This window comes from Nelusetta ayraudi, unplaced genomic scaffold, assembly GCF_046127955.1.
Source record: "Nelusetta ayraudi isolate G7.1 ecotype Tasmania unplaced genomic scaffold, CSIRO-AGI_Nayr_v1 ptg000011l, whole genome shotgun sequence".
Classification (NCBI taxonomy): domain Eukaryota; kingdom Metazoa; phylum Chordata; class Actinopteri; order Tetraodontiformes; family Monacanthidae; genus Nelusetta; species Nelusetta ayraudi.
Genome location: NW_027466061.1, coordinates 468,900 through 473,266, shown reverse-complemented (window position 1 = coordinate 473,266; position 4,367 = coordinate 468,900). Strand labels below are relative to the sequence as shown.

Here is a 4,367-nt window from a genome sequence, read left to right as displayed (position 1 = left end):
AATTTCACATTTTCTTTTATGAATCTTTGGAATTAAGGTCCAGTCTATGTCATATTGAATTCTTCCTAGAAGGAAATAGGTTTTGAAGAGGGGCAAGAAATTTGCAAAAAAGTGGAAATAACTCACTTCCTGTTTGTCGGGCGCCAAAAGTTAGAGTGTATGAAATGTCGGGCTTGAAGAGACGAACGCGTGGAATTTTTCCCCATATTTTTTCGACCTTCCTAGTGGAAGTTAGGCCCATTTCTAATTTTTGGACACCTTTAGGGGGCGCTAGAGAATTTTGCCTTTTTCTCTTCATTTTATAAAATTTTTCGCCAGGAAGTTAGCGGGATGACACCATGTTTTTGGAAGCGGGACGTCGCGGAAGCGATTGGCATTGAGTTCCGTGTCCACCCACCAAACCCAGCGGGGTGTCCCCCCCACCGGCAAGCTGCACCCCCTCCACTTTCACCGTGTATGCTGACGTCATCGCGCTGAGATCGCATGATGAAGTGCTACAGAATTCAAGAGTCCGGCGGTGGCCAGTGTTCTTAGTTGTTGGTCACTTTTAGCTGTAGTAGAACGATGACGTCGTTGCCGCCAGGCTTGAAGCGGCGCGCACCTCCGCGGCCGCTTCCCACTGTGCAGCGATTGTTTCGGCTTCGGGTACACTTTGTGCGCGAGCAGCGGGTGAAACAGCCAGAAGACAATGAACAATTATCAAGCGCTGTTGGAATGTGATGGAAAACTTTTGCATCAGTGCTTGATATACGCCACGACTGGCGTGATATTATGATTTAGCGCATGTTACGCTCAACGTCACCCCGTGCGGCAGGTAAAAAAGGTGGTGTTGTCCCGGGTTTCCCGATTCCATCGCAAGCCAATTGGTGCGGAGCCGATTGGAGCCGATTTTGACCAGGGTCGCTTGCCGGGTTGTTTGATCTGAGCAGATTCCACCGCCACCAAATGCAGATTATTTTCAAAAAACACCACGTTTTTTGGGCAGTGGAATTGGGGCTATATTTTGTATGGTAAGGGGGTCAAAATGGGGTTCGAAGCCGCCCGTGAATAATAATAATAATAAGAAGAAACGGAGCAATAACAATCGAGTCTTCGCCTTGCGAAGACCTGCTCTGATGAGAGCAGGCCTTTCGCTGAGGCTCAGTCCCGAGTTACGATTAAATTACAATACCACTTTGCCGAAGTTTAGATATATTAACACGTCTCCGTGACGAAGCTAAACTTTTGAGGTACAATAGTGGCCCCCTTTGTTCATTAAATTAAATTAAATTAAATTAAATTATATTAAATATTTGAACTGTTACTATGTCTATATTGTCAAATAACATTGTATTTATATATTCCATTGATTATTGATGCATTTAACACATAAAGTATTGAATTTTAATCATTGTTTATTTAGTTTTGACACTTTTGTTCCTCCTTGCAAACCAGAGCGCATATGTACTAATGACATATAGTGTCACATGATGAGTGACATTTTTTTTTATTATTATCTTTTATTCACATTTTGCAAGTATGTTCATAATATGTCTAAATCACATGGTATAGTCTATCTGTCAAATAGATTAGGTGCAACAACTTCTTTTAATGTTTCCAAACCTCTTGGATGTTATGTGCAATTGTTAACTATAGATTGTCATGCCTGCATCAACAATGATTACTGTATTCAAAAATCAGCTTTTTCTGTCTGTTGCAGAAAAGAACCCTTTTGCTTTGGCAAAACTTGGACTGAGTTTTTGGACTATTTGCATTAACATCACTTGGATCACCCCACTTTTTTTTTCTCAAAACACCACACATTTAATTACACACATACACATTTTCTTCTGCTTTTTTAATTTAAGCTCATCGTCTCCAGCTGCAAAGGTACAGAAACCTTTCTGTGTTTTGATGTTGTGTGAGAAAACATCACTTTCTTTTGTAAACTTGTGTTATCATTGTTTTTTATTGAAAATGACACAATCTTTCATTTCATTGTTCAGATGCCGAACACCAAGACATTCCGTCGCTCTCTGGCCATGAAACGACGCCTGGAGCAAAAACGGGATTGGACACCTTTTCCACCTCGGAAGGACTTTGAACGTCGTGAGTACTTCCATGTTCATGATTTCATGTTCTGCCTGTGTTGTTATGTTGTATTCCAAATAAATCTTACAAAAACATATTTAGATTTTTCTTTTTTGTCAATTTACACAGGGCGCGGTACTGGTCAGCGACCTGGGTGCGAAGATGGCCCGTTTTGCTCCTGACTGAAAAACAGTGCAAGTTCGTTCTTAAGGCCCAGCAACCAGACAAGAAGGTATGGGTCGTGATTTTGTCAGGCCACGAGTTTCTTTATGTTTTTTTTCTGGTGGTGGGAGACTCACATCTCTGTCCACTTGTGGATGGTTTTGTGTTCTCGCCCCGGGCAACAACCTTGAACACGGGCTTGTAACAGACTCCGCCCAGGATTTCGCTGCGCTACTGGCAACTGTGTTGGACCGCTGGCCCAAGGTTTGTTTATCTGCTGTGACAAACAAATTTGAACACATGAATGTCATCGCCACTTTCTTTTATCAATACCAAGTAATTACATGATCCATAGTTCAATAACAAGAATATTCATGAATTTATTTTGCATTTTTATGTTTTTTTGTTTGTTTGTTTTATAAACTATTTTGTAGGTGTTTGTGCTTGACTTTCCACCTCGCCTGACTGTCAAGCCAGAACTACAAACAGCACTACGTCAAGTATATCATCGTGTTGCTGCACGCATGGGTGTGTAAAATACATATTTTTGTTGTATTTTTTTCTCTTCAGTGACACTGTGCTAACAGATATTTCTTAGAATTGTGTGATTACATAATTGATTATGTGACACTTCTTCCAGGTTTAACATTTGTGTATATGGCCGATCACCTCCCCCTTCGTCAGCTGTACATGGTGGTGTTATGATGGTGTAAGTTTTGCCTTCTTCAGCCTTACTTGCTCTTCATTTGATTTGACAAATATGTGTTAACATGTTGTTTTCTGTTTAGGTGCACCTCAGGACTGATTTTGGTGGAGCGTCTGCATGCTGCAGTGCTCCATCAGCTCGCACCCCCTTCACCTAGGCCAGGGGTGTTGTGCCACAACCAATCATCGCCCAGGGTGTCTCCCAGAGTGGTTGTGATAGGTCCTGTCCACATGCCAGTGTATGGACCTGCTCCTGAATGGACTCTTGTTGGACAGGAGGTTGAGGTAACCTGTTCATCCCTATTTTTTTTTTTTTTCCCAGTGCAACTTTTTATTTTAAAAATCAACACTTATCCTAAGTTGACTCTGATTTCCTCTCCTCTTTTTTTTATAGACAGTACCAACAGCTGTTGAGACTGCATTTCACACAGACATCCCATCCAATCCCGTGTGGTTCAGTGAGGCTGTGCTGGACCACATGGAGATTGTCGTAGACTCATCTGGCAGGGTTTCCCCAGCTGCCACGGTCACATTCACACAATTATTCATACACTTATCAACTAGGGGTGGGGGAAGAAATCGATAGTGCAATATATTGTTGTGCTTTCTGTCGCAATAGATCAGTGGTCTCCAAACTGTTTTAGCAATGGGCCACATGACAGAACTGCACCATGTCGGCGGGCCACGGTTCGTTGACGGGGATTGGGGGGGGTTGCTGGTTGGAAATATAGCTATAATATATTTGTTGGGCGTGTAAACACTGTCCTTGTTTACATGAAAGTTATTAATGTTTATGCACTTTAATATGTTTGCTTGTGCAGTGCACGTTTGTTTGTACATTGTACGAAGTTTTGGAATAAATGCAAGATCACAGGCATTTTCCTTTTTATGGGTATTTTTTTTCTTTTTCAGTCACATATCGTCTGCAAAATTTCTTGCAATATATTGAATATCGAAGATATCGTGTGTCGTGATGTTGTCATTATCGTGGGCCAAATATCGTCACAGTATCGAATCGTGGGTTAGCCGTATCGCCCCACCCCTATTATCAACACAAGATCACATATGTACAGTACATGTACAGTTTAATTAGTGTGTTACTTTGTTTATGAATTCATTTCTTTACGTTCTTCCAGATGTCCAGCCTGAGACGTCGATCAGCACGCGTTGCCTCAAAAACCAAAACAAACAGGCGACAGGTTGGTATTTGGGGTATGTGTATTTCATTGTGTACATCTTCGTGATAGGACAATAAATGCAAGTCTTTAAACGTTACTTTGTGTCCTTGTATTTGCAGGTGCCGGCAACACGTTCACCTGTCCACATGACTGAGTCTGCCTCCAGCAATGTCACAGCAGTGCAGCAGGTTTGTACTTATTCATTTCCACTTCATCACCTGTGTGTGTTTTCTAGGCTTTACACCGTTCATA

General features: G+C 41.8%; 1 long non-coding RNA gene across 1 annotated transcript; it reads left to right on the top strand.

Moving 5' to 3' along the window:
- Positions 1 to 3,057: 3,057 nt before the first annotated feature.
- Positions 3,058 to 4,138, top strand: LOC142884186 (uncharacterized). The gene is made up of 3 exons (XR_012926132.1): positions 3,058 to 3,222; positions 3,332 to 3,463; positions 4,074 to 4,138. It is a non-coding gene; the product is annotated as an uncharacterized LOC142884186 (long non-coding RNA).
- Positions 4,139 to 4,367: the final 229 nt, after the last annotated feature.